Genomic DNA, 15,307 nt, shown 5'->3' with positions numbered 1-15,307 from the left:
CTGGCAGCATGCTGATTTTCACATCTTTTATGACTCTTTCCTGTGGGGAGCCAAGGGATGCAGCCTCAAGGTCCCTACTTTCCTCAAAATGATTTTCAACACATTCATATGGTTGGGTGGGTCTGATAGAGGTGCTCAGATACCATGTGGCTTGGTGATCTTATACAACCTAGATAGATAAGAATGATGTGGCTTAGATTGGCATGCTCAGAATCCACAACATTAGTGGGAGTGAAAAATAATGGGGCAGACATTCTATTGTTGCCCATTGTTGAGATGTCCCTACTATCCTGTCTGAACCAATAAATTCCAATCTGCACTGCGTTTTGCTGTTCCAGTAGCTTAGCTTCTCTACAACCATCTAGCAAACTTTCAACACTGTGGCTTTTTATCAAAGGGCTTGTCTACATCACAAAGTTGCAGCGCTGGTGAGGGGGTTACAGCGCTGCAACTTAGGAGGTGTACACATCTGCAGGGCATCACCAGCGCTGCAACTCCCTGTTTGCAGCGCTGGCCGTACTCCCGTTTTGTCTCGGGTGTAGAGGATCCAGCGCTGGTGATCCAGCGCTGGTAATCAAAGTGTAGACATTTACCAGCGCTTTTCTTGACCTCCGTGGAATAAGCAGGTATCCCAGCATACCTGAGGAAGCCTCTCTGGTAATCAAGCAGGTCTCCTTCCCCGGTTTGCTCTCGCGTTCCCCGAACCCCCGAGCAAGCAGGTCTCCTTCCCCGCGGTTTGCAGCGGGGTTCGGGGAACGCGAGAGCAAACCGCGGGGAAGCAGGTCTCCTTCCCCGGTTTGCTCTCGCGTTCCCCGAACCCCCGTGCAAGCAGGTCTCCTTCCCTGCGGTTTGCTCTCGCGTTCCCCGAACCCCCCTTGCAGCCGCCCAACAGCGCTGCAGTGTGGCCACATCTAACACCACTTGCAGCGCTGGTTGCTGTAAGTGTGGCCACTCTGCAGCGCTGGCCCTATACAGCTGTACTAATACAGCTGTAACAACCAGTGCTGCAAAATTGTAGATGTAGACATACCCAAAGACTTTAAACATAGTTGCAGTCATTTTCTGCAAACTTATCTGTCTTGTGGTGTGTATGTGATGGTAGGGGAGCTGTCCACAGGGTAGTAAAACTCCAACATCAGTTGTTCGGGGACTGGTTCACATGTGAAAGCAGTATGTAACTCTACTTTCTGCTGCCATAAGTAACTGCTTCATTTTAGGCTAAATTCTTTTCTTTTTTTTTAAATAAAGTGTGTATGGGAGTGTGGAATTTATGTGCATAACCAAATATACATTGACGGATTGGACTTGGTGCTTCTTTAGACCACTCTGGCAGTGCAAAGGAGTCTTAAAGTGGCAATAAATTATATTTACACCCACTTTAAGGCCTTTTTACACTGCCAGAGTGGTATAAAGTGGTATTAACAGAAAGGAGAATCTGGTCTTTTCTTTCTAAACCTGTTTAGTATGGTAGCCACAGTGGAAAAATATTTACAGAGTGGCAGATTGTAGCATAACTACATTCTGTGTCATGCTGTAGGAACCTTGTCTTTCCATAACTGAATGTAGAAGAAGATTTACTGCAATCATTCTTGGTATCCACTGAGCTAGCTCTGCGGCCTTCGGCTGTTTTGGAGTAAATGTGTTTTTTTCTCTGTGTTTCAGGAATTGTCAGTTGTTTGCTAACAGTTCTTACTGTTGTGCCTCCACTTGGTTACTAACAGAGAAAGTAGACTAGATTTAATTGCTCTGAGTATATTAAGATTAGCTCTTCACAAACACTGTAATATGCATGGGTAGAGAAATGAAAGATCCACCTTCATTGCTATCAGTAATACACTGACTGGTACTTCCATTTAGGGTAGCTCAGACACTTGAAGCGAAAAGAGACTTGAAAAGAAAGAAAAGACACTCGAAGGAAAATTGTTGTTGTTCCATTACCAGATCCACTACCTGCTGTGTCTGATCTTACCGAAAGAGGTGAAGGCTTCAGTCATTGATGCAGTATTAAGTCTAACAGTACTGCTTGGGTTATCAGACTCAGATCCCTCCCATTGTTCTGCTGCCCAGTGATCACTGACCTGTCATTTTCGTGGTCACACGCAGACGATTGATTCCCTGCTTGTTTCTTTGTCAGATTCCACAGCCCCGCTTCTCACCAACACTGCTACAAAATTAGTAATTTCCTGTGTTGTGGTACTTCCAGCAGCTTCTCTTGCTTTGTTTTTAGTACACAACTAGTTTGGAAGAAATATTTGTTCAATTTGCTTTCACCAGAATTAGGGAGGGAAGTTTATTTTGTATATTTTTCTTTTAATCATAGAAGGGATTTGGAAGAAGTCTGGTTTGGAGGAACTGTCCATTTTCTAAGTAGATTGCAATAATTTATTAATCCTATGTATCTTGTCAATTGGTTAGAAACTGGAAAAGTACCAGGTCTGGACAACATCCCAATGGATCTAGTTAAGGCACACTCAAAGAACGCAGTAGATATTTTGATACGCCTAATACAAAAGATATGGGAAGAAGAAAAATACCAAACAAATGGAGAAATGGCCATATAGTGAAACTGCCAAAGAAAGGAGATGTCAGTGAAAAGGGGCATTCAATTGCTGTCCGTCCCAAGTAAAATACCTACATGCATTATCCTAGACAGACTAAAGAAAGCAGTGGATTCAAAGCTACCTCAAGAACAACCAGGGTGAAAGACAGAAGAAAATGCATTGACCAAATAGTAACCAACTTATCATTATAGAACTATTGATCAAATGTTAGTCACTGGTCTACATGAATTTCTTAGACTTCCAAAAAGCCTTTGACACAGTAGACAGAACAGTTTTTGTAAGCTGATATGCCACTATGGAGCTCCCCAGAAATTTGTGATTATTATTCAGAACTTCTATGAAAACATGACATGTCAAGTAATACATAACAACGAACTGATTAAGCCATTCAAAGTAACTACTGCAATCAGACAAGGATGTCATATGTCACCCATGACCCTCCTACTGAAAACAGATTGGATCATGAGAAAAGAGCCCAGAATAACCAAGTGGTATACAATGGATTTTCACACAGAAGCTAGAGGACCTAACTTTGAAGATGACATCAACCTGCTGTCCCATACACACAGAGATATGCAAGCTAACACAAATGAACTCCAGATCTTTGCATAGTTAGAGATGAAAATTGACCTGTAGAAAACTCCAACCTTGGGAATCAACACACAAGAAGAAACACCAATAACATTGTCTGGACTGACATAGAAAGTGGTCTGATATTTCACATAATTTGGCAGTTTTGTAATCAAAACAGGTGGAACAGATGAAGATATTGTGCTTTTGCAACCCTAAAATCAATCTGCCTTCTGAACTAAACTTCAAATATTTAAAGTTTGTAAAGTTTGTCTTACTATATAGCACTGAAACTTGAAGACTTATCAAGGCCTTGCTATCTAAACAAGTTCTATAAACAGCTGCTTTAGACAAATCCTCAAAATCAGATGGCCAGAAAAAAAAAATCACAGATGAAGAGCTTTGGAGGAGGATGAATCACAAACTGATAAGATAGGAAATTGTGGAATGAAAATGGTCATGGCTAGGACACACGTGGAGGAAAGAACTGAACAATATAACAAGGCAAGCACTGGACTGGAATCCTCAGAGCAAGAGGTGACAGGGAAGACTAAGGAGAACTTGGAAAAGTACAACAGAAGCAGAACTGAAAGCTACCAAAATGACACAAGAAGACTGCAGCAAGAGACCACTAGAGATGAAGCAGTGGTGAAGACCCTGTGCTGTGCTTGGAATAAAGAGGCATAAGTCAAGTCATGTATGATTCATAGATTCCAAGGCCAGACGGTACCATTGTGATCATCTAGTTTGACCTCCTGCATAACACAGGCCATAGAACTTCCCCAAAATAACTCCTAGTACATATCTTTAGAAAAACATCCAGTTAAAAATTGTCAGTAATGAATACTCCACTGTGATCCTTGGTAAGTTGTTCCAATGGTTAATTACTCCTACTGTTAAAAATTTACACCTCATTTCCCATCTGAATTTGTCTAGCTTCAACTTTGTGTTATACCTTTCATCCGCTAGACTGAAGAGCCCACTCTTAAATAGTTGTTCCCCACATAGGTACTTATAGATTGTGATGAAGTCACCCCTTAACCTTCTCTTTGTTAAGTTAACAGCTCCTTAAGTATATCTTTATAAGACACATTTTCTAATCCTTTAAACATTCTTATCCTTAATATGTATGGTCATCCCTCTTCCTGAGAAAGGAAATCAATCCTTGAGTCCGAACTCTCCTGATCACTCCAAAGTTCATGGATATGTTTGTGTGCCTGGGCACACATGAACACACACACATTTGAACATTTGCAGAACCTTGGGTGGGATCCATGAAGTGGCTTAGGCATTGCAATGCTGAGTGTCATGGTGCCTAATGTTTAGGCACCTAGAAAATCACAGGAACAACGCTGTGATTCACAAAGTGGAGTTAAACATCTAGGCTCCCTATACAACGAATGATATCCACAAAAGCCAGCATGCTAGGTGGGGAGTGGCCTAAATTAGCCAATGGGAAATGCCAACAAGAGGGTGTATCCAACACCTGCCTCTCTCTTGGAGATAGGCACCTATCTTTGCTTAGCAATCCATGAATGGGAATCTACCACCTGGATTCAGGCAGCTTAGGCACATGAGCCTTTTATTTTTTTGCAGGAATGAATTAGGCTGCTGCTCATGCCACACAAGACCCAGGGAGTGCTTGGGGGTAGGCTTGTCTAAACTAATTCAGACAGTTGACTGAAGGCACACAATAAACAAAACATTTATTAAAGTGAAGGATTTCTATCCTCCACAGACACTGTCTCCATTTCTTGAGAAAAATTCCACATTGCGACTTCTGTTCCTGAGGCCATCCTGAGCCTTTCCTCAATCTAACCAACATCCTAGACCTCCCAATAGAAAGCCCCACAGGCTATTATTTCCAGCTTCTTTCACATAGCAAAAGTGCACTTATTGCCTCACTTCCTGCTAACTGCTGATTGCCACACCTGACATGCTCTAAATTAACTACATACAGATGGACTGGCCAGGGCCTTGTGAAGGGGGTGCCAAAAGGAATCTACTCACTTTGGATGAAACTGCTGCTAATTCCTCTTTAGATAATATATTGCAGCCCTTTTGATAGGGAAAGGAGAGTGGAAAAGAAAATGGGGTTAGTTTCTTCTTTGCTTTGAAGAGGGTTGAAAAGACATAACTTTGCACCAATTTAGTAAAGAGAAGGTAGTAAAGTACCACTCATATTTCATTTGTGTCATTCACACATGCACACACAGAAAATGTGTCTGAAAAGGTTCCCAGTGTAGGAAACATTACATGGGAGCAAGTATCTTGGAGAGGTCATTTTCCATTTTAATCTCAACCTCCTCCTTTCAGACGCTCTACTTTCAGACCCCTAGACAGAAAACATTTATTTGCCATACATGTTCCCTAACCTTATTACAACCCCAGAAGACTAAAGGCAGAAAAAAAAATCCTTAAAAGGATAAACTGCCTTGGCCTCAGGTTAGTTCATTTAGGTTAGTGGGTTTTTGAATTAAAGCCGATGCCATCTACAAATGAAACAGTCTTTTTCAGTTAATCTACTGTGCTCCTATAATGCAGAGTTAGAATACAGGCCAATTGTCATACAGACAGAAAGGAAATTGTCTCTACAAACTAGAAGATGAATCATTGTTTTAAAGCACAGGGTTATGTGCTACCCTCCCCTTTGATAAACCTATGGGACAGTAAAATTTGCTGAGATAGCGCTGCAAGAGTTATAGTTCATGAAGTTCCCCTCCAGTGAGGAGGCATTTGTGGTACGGTGAAGTGACTGCAGCTTGTGAATGAAGTATATCCCCAAGATCACAGAACGCAAGTTGTAGGCCATCACTGCAGAGAGCCTTTTCCTCAGCTCAAACAGCTGCCCAGCCTTCCCTTCCTCCTGCAAAATAGCTTCCTCAGTATCTGTGCCACCCTTGGATGCCACACATCTCCATCAGAGCCTCACAACTGGAGCTGCAGAAGGAATTCAACATGAGCGTGCTGCTTTTAGTCACACTAGCCCAGACTCTCAAACCATTAGCACCCTTTAAGTCTTGCATGAATTTCCACTCAGAAATTCCTGGGGTCCTGAGGGAAATAGGCCTTGGAGAATAACTCTTCTCTGGCTCCACTCCTCCTGTCTCTGTCTCAGCATATCATACAAAGATAGAAATAATATAAAAATCAAAAATTCATCTGAAATCCATGAAAACAAACATATGGAGATTTCAATATCTTCTTAATTTACTGAATTAGCAGGAACAACAAGTTACAATAATAAGATCTGAAAAAACAAACAAAACCCACTGAATCCAGACTTTTAAACATTCCTCAGAATTGGGGCTCAGTAAACAATTGCTAATATTATTGGGTTTTTTAAAAAAGATATTTAAAGTGGAGACTAAAATTAAGCATAATTAAACAAGTTCATAGATTATCTAAGTATTTATAGTTCACCTATTGCCTTTGTATTTAATCACTTTGTGCATAATTTAGGAAACATCAAAGGTCATTAATGGTGCAAAACTCTCCTCTTCTACCTCATTTTATGCTGCTCCTTAAGTTGAATAAGCTTCACTTCCTGTCTTTCAGAAGGGCGGGCTTCACTTTAGCTTCATTAAGCCCTGGTAAAGAAAGGGGTGTCTAGTATCACTCTCTGAAGGTGGCTAGGTGTCAGAACCTTCTGCTCCACAAACAGAGGCTTCTAGTACCACTTGAAGTAAGCTATAATCACCAGTAGCAATCAATATCACTGGGGCTTACTCCTCTCTGCAGACCAGAGAGTCACAAGAAGGCAAGACAAACACTTAGACAACTCCTATTCTGCCTAGTAGAGGACAGTGAATGCAAGAAGTCAGTGCATTACACTGTGACTATTTTGAAATTCGAGGGGAATCATTTATATTTTGCCAGATTCTGAGATTGTATCTTCAAAGCTTATAGATAACAAGAGAGTCATCAAGATATTAAAAGGCCCCCTCCTATTCCCACTAAGTAAATGGATAAATTCTAAATGACTTCAACAGAAGCAGGATAAGAATCTTAAAATATCACCTTCTTCTCCTTTTTGTTTGTCTTGCTGCTTCCTGATGACCCTTCATTCACAATGTTTTTTCTAGTACTAATATCAAACATAAGATTCTCTGTGAAAGTTGAGAGGTTGGAAACAAGTTTCTCTCAAAACTTTGATTTTAGAGGTGATCGGGATTAAGTCCTTTAATCTTTCTCTGTTTGAATGATCAGCATGTTTAGATGGGGAACTATGTTCTTTTCCCCTTTGTTATTCATATAGTAAGCTCTTTGGAGCAGGCACTGTCTATTCCTGTTTGTCCAGTGCCTAGCACAATGGGGTCTCAAGCTCAGCTAGATCCCCTAAATTCTTATCATCATCAAATCCCAAAGTGATGTAGCCTCCTTGCAGACCAAGTGCCACCCAGTTCAATATCTAGGTAGGCCCTTAAGATGACCTAGCTGGATGTTCAGTTTATGTCAGTCATAGTCGATCTTGTCACACCACCAAAGCTTGTGGTGACCATGTGATCAATGACGTGTAGCAGCATTCCTTGGTAAATGCACTTCATACTTCATTAGTCTTCCCTCCCAATAACATGTCTGAAGCAAAAAATGCCACCGAATCTGAATCAGTGCTGATGGAGTAGTTTCTGGGTTCAGCTATGGATATCCTCATTGTTGATCTTGTCCTGCCTCTAGGGATTGTTTGTAATACAAAAAAATAAGTTTAGTAACTATTCTAAGTGCTCTTCCAAGCATCCTAAAGCACTTGTTCTCCTCTCACAGAGGCGTTTTAAAAGATATTTGTTTTTTAATAAACAAAGGCAAGTCCTAAAGACTACGGCTCAGTAATATCCTTTGTTGTACCTCATTCCATAACCTTGAGTCATTCATTGTCTATGTAGACTATAAACTGTTAAGGGGACGGATCTAATCTTATTAATTTATAAAGTAACTAGAACACTTTTGGTACTATATGAAAACTGGCCTAGCCACTAGGAGAGATTTATACAGGAGCCAAAAGCTTCATAAACATAGCAGTGTCTAGGCTCTTTGTTAAGTTTTGACACCAAAGTAAAGTTGCTGTGTGTGTTGGGCTTGCACTAAAATGAGACGAAGTGGAAAAAAATGAGAAAATGTTAAAATGATCTGGCCAGGCAATGAGCTACATTTAAGGATCCAAATACAGCCCCTATTCCCTCTTTCTCCATACACATCCCTTCCTTCCTACCCTCCTCTCCCCCTCCCACCAAAAAAACTCCACACACACACACACACACAGAGTTCAAACATAAACACAGACTGACTGAGTTAACTTGAGAGAGGATGGTTTGTCTTAGAGCCAATAGGCTCTGCCCCAGCTTGTGTTTTATAACGGATGGTGTTCTAATATTTTAGTTTGCATGTTTCTGCAGTCTAAGATTAATGATAGGTTTTAGGTATTTAATGAGCAAAGGTTGGTCAAAAGTAAAAGTTTCTCTCTTCATTATTTTGGGAGGTCTTTTCTTTTCTTGAACTTGTGGCTCCTTGTTTGACACTTCTAAGTATGTATGAAGCTGTGTATATTCATCACTCTGTCCAAAAACTACACAGACATGGAAAGTCCTGAGAATTTTACACATATTGTATCATCCTCTATTCAGCTGTTTTAGTTGTTATCCATACCATATTGCATAGTTAGGGATCATATATATCTCAGTTTCTGTACTACAATTGTCACTATGCTATCAGAGCACCCATTCATCCCTTTCTTACCCACACCATATATAGCCCCACTATGTTTTCCTGGTCCACATGGCTGCTAATTGCTGGCTAATGCCATGAGGAGTCCAGTGAATCAGTCCTTAAAGCCTGTGAGCTTCAAATGTAATGCTTCTGTGTCATTCAATTAATAGGCTTATTCACAATCTCAAGTCTCAATCAACATGCCTACATAAAATTGGAGATGGAGCTGAAAGGACTTGGATAATGACTAGTGTCTGAAGTCTCCGAGGGACTACTGCCTGTTGAACTTGCTGTTACCATCTCCCTTCACCTAAGTGCTGCTCCCTGTAGTTCCCAAGCAGAACCTGTGTAGCACTGGTGGCTAGAGGCAAAGTGCCCAGAGGACACTAGAGAACTGGTCCTGGCAAAGAGATGGAGAATCTCTACTGGGTTAAATAGAGAGAGATGGAGAGGCAGAGAGAGAGAGGGGAAGCCATAAGGAGCAACACACATGATAAAAAGAGAATAAAAAATACACAGCAGAAAAAATCAGAGGGGAGAAGGGGCAAAGACTGAAAGGACAGGAGAGACAAGAGAGGAGACAGAAAAGTAGTGAGACAGTGGCAAAACCACCAAGGCATGGGGCAAGAGGAGAAGTGGTTGGGGCATCAATTTATCATGGAGGCCTGGAGAGAAAGAGGTGGCTGGAGATAGGCTTGAACTTGGACACCCAAGCTGAACCCTCTTAAAGCTTTGATATGGTCTGGATCCTGATCACTCAGCTTGAGCCCATCGCTGTTGGGAATTGGTCTTTCTATAGCTGTATTCTGCGACAGATGTAGCCAGGGCCACCCGGGGGGGGGGGAGGAGCAATTTGCCCCAGGCCTCGGGCTCCGCAGGGTCCACCACGAGAGTTTTTCGGGGCCCCTGGAGCAGGGTCCTTCACTCGCTCGGGGGCCTCAGAAAACTCTTGCGGGGCCGGGCCCCGGAGCTTCTTCCACTCCCGGTCTTCGCTGGCGGGGGAGTCCTTCCGCTCCGGGGCGGAAGGACCCCCCGCCATCGCATTACCACCAAAACGGGACCTGCCGCCGAAGTGCAACCCGGTCTTCGGCGGTAATTCGGCGGCGGGGGGCCCTTCTGTTCAGGGACCCACCGCCGAAGTGCCCCGAACAGGGCCGTCCTTAGGATTTATGGGGCCCTAGGCAGTATTATTAAACTGGTGCCCCTATGCCGGATGGCAGCCCAAGCTCACAGCCTGGCGGGGGAGGGGGAGGAGGGACTTGACAGCAAAGGATAATGAGATGCCCAGCCTGCCTCATGGTGACGGAGAGTCACAGTTCCCCGCAGAGACTTCCACGCACTCTCCCTCATGCAGAATGGACATGAAGAAAGTACCTAATTAAAAGCACTAAAATTTGGGAATAAAAAATGTCAGTCACAGGTTTTTTGATATGCCCTGAAGTTTGTCAGAGATTTATTTGCAAAAACTTCATAGTAAGGGTGAGTCAGCTGTCCTGCTGAATACAACATTACATATAATGGAATACATGATGCAGCTCTTCTCTGTTTTACATTTTCTTCATCAGTATTTCTAAGTTGAATTTATATTTTAAATGTACTCAAATCTTAAGCCAGCGTTCCAGATTACTACATATTTAACTCACTGAAACAAAGACATTCTTTTAAATTAATCAGAGAGATTTAGTGTGTTCATAACAATGTTCATTGCTTTTAGAAAAAGGGAACAGTAATTTACTTTGTGTGATCTCCATAACAAGAGACATGGTTATGAAATTTCACCAACTTTAAAAAAATATGTTTCCAAAGATTTTAGGTATAACAAGGATTTTGTCTTACTAAGGTACTGATTTTGCTGGAGGGTTCTTTTAAAACTAGTTTGTCGGATAGTCAGAAGTAAAGAAAGGGAACTCTTTGTCCAGCTATCTGGAAGGGAAGGACTGTTGTCCCTTTAAGGGCTCTCTTCAGTGGGGAGTGGGGGGAGAGGTGGTGAAGGGATGGACAGAAAGGACAGGAAGACTTGGAAGCACTTTTTTTTTTTTAACTATAGTAATTAAAATGTGTATTTTAGATAAGGGAGATCTTTTGAAGGATTTATTTAAAAAACTATGTGTGAAGATCCACACATTTAAGGCTAAGATGATTGTGCATCTAAAACTCTATGCAAGCATTTTTTAGAAATGTGATTTTATAATCTTCACCAGCTCACTAATGAAATATTTTTAAAGCAAATTTTAAACTAAGGTCCTGTAGACCGACATGTTCTGTGTAAATATTACATTAATGCACAACTGTTTTTGTCAGTAAAGTCAGAAACTGACAGTATAAAAAATTTATTTGGGCATAAGCTTTCATAGATATCTGATGAAATGGGTTCTAGTCCACAAAAGCTTATGCCCAAATAATTTGTTAATTTTTGAGGTGACACAAGGACTCGTCCTTGTTTTTGCTGATACAGACTAACAGGACTACCCCTCTGAAACCTGTCAGTATATACCTTGGGCTTGGCAAATGCCTGTTAAATGGCTTTATTACCCCTTGAATGTCTCTTTAACAGTTTCAATGTTGTGCTAATAGGTCTGGTAGGCTGGAGGTTTTTTCACTTTTAACTACTAGATTCCCTCCCAAGGAAGACTCACCAGGCTAGAGCAGCCATCTGTGGGAGCCTGCAGGAAGGGTCAGAACAGGGATAGGAAAACAAGCGGTGGACACTAAGACCCAGTGGTGTCCCAAATTTTCAGGTGCCCTACGCAGCTGCCTATGTTACCTGTGCCTAAGGACGGCCCTGGCCTCGAAGACCCGCGGCAGGGGCCCCCCGCCACCGAATTACCGCCGAAGAGTGGGCTGCACTTTGGCGGTGGGTCCCGCTTCGGCGGTAATTCGCCAGCAGGGGGCCCCCGCCACCGAACAGGGCCGGCTCTAGATATTTCGCCGCGCGGGGGGCCCCCTGCCGCTTTCCGGTCCCACGGCTCCGGTGGACCTCCACCGAAGCCGCAGGACCAGCGGACCCTCCGCAGGCACGTCTGCGGGAGGTCCACCGAAGCCGCCTTGCCACCGACGGCCCCAGGCCCCTGGAATCCTCTGGGCGGCCCTGTATGTAGCTATGTAACAGAAGAGCTATTCTCATGATTTTTTGTGTGTCCTCCACCTTTGAATATAGGAGGAGCCTTCCTGCCTGGTGGGTGGTTTGTGAAAATGCTGCACATACTGTATAACTTTTACAGTTGTGGATAGTAAGGCCAGCTCTATACTACAGACCTATATCGGTGTAACTTTGTCACACCCCTGAGTGACATAGTCCACACCCCTGAGTGACATAGTTATACTGATCTAACCACCCATGCAGACAGAAAGCAGGAGAGTGTCTCCCACCAACATAGCTATCACCCGTTAGGGAGGTGGATTAACTACACTGATGGGAGCAGTGCTGCTGCACTGGTAAGAGTCTTTCCTTTGCTATAGATTGGCACAAGTGAAGGCTTTATAGGGAGATTAAATGAGTGTATGGCATAAATTGTTTTTAATACTCCTTTACTCTGAAGCTAGAGTAGGTGCGTCATTCTGGTTGTTATTTTATGAAGACACTTGTCTTCATTTGCACTTCCCCGTGTAGAACTCTAGTCTCGTTTGTTTGATAAATGCATCTGGAAGAAGCTAATTTTAGATCTAACAGCAATGGGAAAACTGAACAAAGTGCAGAATACTGGAAAATCTTGCAGGGCAACAGCAGCAGCACCACATCCAGTGAAAAGGAATCCAGACTGAATACCAAAGCAATACAGAGTAAAGGGAGACTAAGAAAATAAACAAAAACATTCCCTAGAGGTGCCTTAAGGAATGAGACTTAGGCATCCCAAATGTCTTAAGTATCAAGAGATGAACTACCTTGGCACCCCCATGAATGAGGCAGTCATGAGAGAGATATAATTAACTAGTGTTACAGTTCACCCCGCTAGAAAGAGCTTTTGTAATAAAATGTGTTTTCTCCCAGCAAAAATGTTTATATAGATTGTTCAAGTCAGTCAGTAGAAAAATAGTATCAAGGAAAGATTTTTAGGGCCTTAGCAAAACTGCTGCCTTACCCATGTAGACAGGATAGCAGATTATGAAGTTGTATCATATCCCTTTAAAGAACAGGGCTATTTTGCTATTTGGTATCCTGGCTACCACACAGCACAGAGAAGACCAAACTGTGTTGTAACATGGTCACAAGCCTATAATACAATCACCAATGCAGTCATTTGGCTAGTGTAGATTAATCCCTAGGCAAAGAAGTTTTAAGATATTGTGAGAAATGTCAAAAGAACAAACGCGAAAAAAATCATGACCCATGTTGAAATCTTATTCATTCACAGCCAGTAACATTGGCACATTTAATTGACCAGCACATACTGACTGTGCTGAAATAGGGTAGGAGGAGGAGGATTGGAAACCTGTATAAGAGCTTCTCTCTGTTCTTTTCTCTCCTTAATGTAGCAACTTTCCAAGTTCAGGGCTTTATTGTGTAACCTCTCCAAGACAGCACAGAGCAGGGCAATCCAGGAAACAGTTGCCTTTTTGATTTTCAGCAAAAGGAAACATCAGTCAATATAAGTTACTACATTAATTTTTTGTCTTGGGTATTGACTTTTCCTGATGCATTTCCAGCAAAGATACATATGGTGCCTTGTGCTGCTTTTACTATTCTAAATTATATTAATTATTGCAGAAAATTATTTAGCTAGTACAGGTTGAAATAAAACTTCCATTACAACCTTCCCTAAATACTACTACTTTCAGATATTTACAGGTTTGGTAAATAAACTACAAGTAAGGAAAAATGTTCCATGCCTGATCTCAGCCTGGTTGTGAATGTTCTGCAGAAGGTTGGGCAAAATCTGCTTAGCCATTTTCTGAGTTTCTCCTACAAAATTGGTGGTTCTTCAGTTGGAAGCAAGAGAGGATGAGAAAGACCGGGGCATGTGGGTGAATCACAGGAAGACTGTGAGCCCCCACTGTGATGCAGCCATGCAAAAGGCAAATGAAATCCAAAAATGTATTGGTAGAGAGAAAAGGGTTAATGCCATTGCACAAGGCATTGATAAGACCTGATCTGGAATGCTGTGCACAGTTCTGAGCAACCATATTCCAGAAAGATTAGTTTTAACTGGAACAGATGCGGAGAGGAGCTATTAGGGGAATGGAGAGCCTAATCTTACGAGATTGGAAGAGCTTGCTTGTTCAGGCTAGCCAAAAGAGAGCTGTGAGGGGATGTGATTGCTCTCTATAAATGCATTATCAGGAGAGTGAAGAGCTGTTTGACCTAAAAGACAATATCGGCGCAAGAACAAATGGATCTAAACTGGCCACAAACAAATTCAAGCTGGAAATTAGAAGAAGGTTTCTAATCAGGGCTGGCTCCAGGCACCAGCGCAGCAAGCAGGTGCTTGGGGTGGCCAACGGAGAGGGGCAGCACGTCTGGATCTTCGGTGGCAGGCCCTCAGCCCCCCTCGGAGGGAAGGACCTGCAGCCGAAGAATGAAGCGGCGGTGGTAGAGCTGCTGCTGAAGTGCCACCAGTTGCAGCTTTTTTTTTCCCCTCTGCTGCTTGGGGTGGCAAAAATGCTGGAGCCAGCCCTGTTTCTAATCATCAGATGGGTGAGGTTCTGGAACAGCCTCCCAATATGAATTGTGGAGGAAAGCAATGTAATTTGTTTTAAGAGGGAGCTGGACAAATTTATGAGTTGATCTTATGGCAAAGTTGCATCTGATGGTAGGGCACAGGGCTCAATTGCCCTGGGGTTCACTTCAGGTTTATGTCTTATCTTCCTAAAGCCCATGCTTTAGGATTTCAGATGGCCACCTGCAGACACCAGGAAATGATTTCCTCACTCCTCCCAATGTATTCTGGGAGGTGTTTTTTAATTTACTTCCTCTGAAGCATCAGGGATGGCCACAGCTAGAGATGGGACACTGGATGTGGTAGGCCAGAGCTCTGAGGTGGCACTGAACATTTTCTCTCTCAAGTGCTTGGCTGGCTGGTTCTTGCTCACATTCTCAGGGTCTAACTGATCAGCAAATGTGGGGTCCTGAAGGAATTTTCCCCCAGGTCAGTTTGGCAGTGACCCTAGGGTTTTTCCTCCTTCTGCAGCATGTAGGTGCAGGTCCCTTGCCAGGGTTATCTGGGTATAGCTCATTTAATCATTTCCCTGCCATTGCAGGGGCCTAAAGCATTGGTGCACCTCAGTCCCTCCTATTCTCTGCCTGTGGCACATAGTAGTCCAGTGTCTCCTGTGGGTGTCATTTGCTTTGGTCTAATTCCAGTTGTTGAGTTTAGTATGAGGGTGCTGGGTGGTTTTGGTGGCCAGTGCTATACAGGAGATCAGACTGGATCATCCAGTGGTCCCTTCTGGCCTTAATCTCTATGAATCTGCATTTGTAAATAACACACCTATTCCATTCAGAAATTTTGGACATCCTTAACTGAAAAAACCAATTC

The sequence above is a fragment of the Gopherus flavomarginatus genome, chromosome 3, assembly GCF_025201925.1.
Source record: "Gopherus flavomarginatus isolate rGopFla2 chromosome 3, rGopFla2.mat.asm, whole genome shotgun sequence".
Taxonomy (NCBI): domain Eukaryota; kingdom Metazoa; phylum Chordata; order Testudines; family Testudinidae; genus Gopherus; species Gopherus flavomarginatus.
The sequence above is the reverse complement of the archived record's forward strand: the minus strand, read 5'-3'. Positions refer to the sequence as shown.